This window comes from Macrobrachium nipponense, chromosome 14 (assembly GCF_015104395.2).
Source record: "Macrobrachium nipponense isolate FS-2020 chromosome 14, ASM1510439v2, whole genome shotgun sequence".
NCBI lineage: Eukaryota > Metazoa > Arthropoda > Malacostraca > Decapoda > Palaemonidae > Macrobrachium > Macrobrachium nipponense.
Window position 1 is genome coordinate 77,792,118 of NC_087207.1, and position 241 is coordinate 77,792,358.

A 241-nucleotide genomic window follows, 5' to 3' on the forward strand; every position below is an offset into this window, starting at 1 on the left:
CTATCATTTTCCTGTGGGATTCGCTTATATATATATATATATAATATATATATATATATATATATATATATATATATATATATATATATATATATTGATAAACAAGAGAAAAAGTACCAAGCATTTCACCACTGGGGAGTCAACAGTTAAAAGTGAAAAAACAAAATTGTTGGATTAGCAAACTAATAAAAATTTAAATTCCTTCCCAACGAAACAGGAAGATTAGGGATAATTACGATTT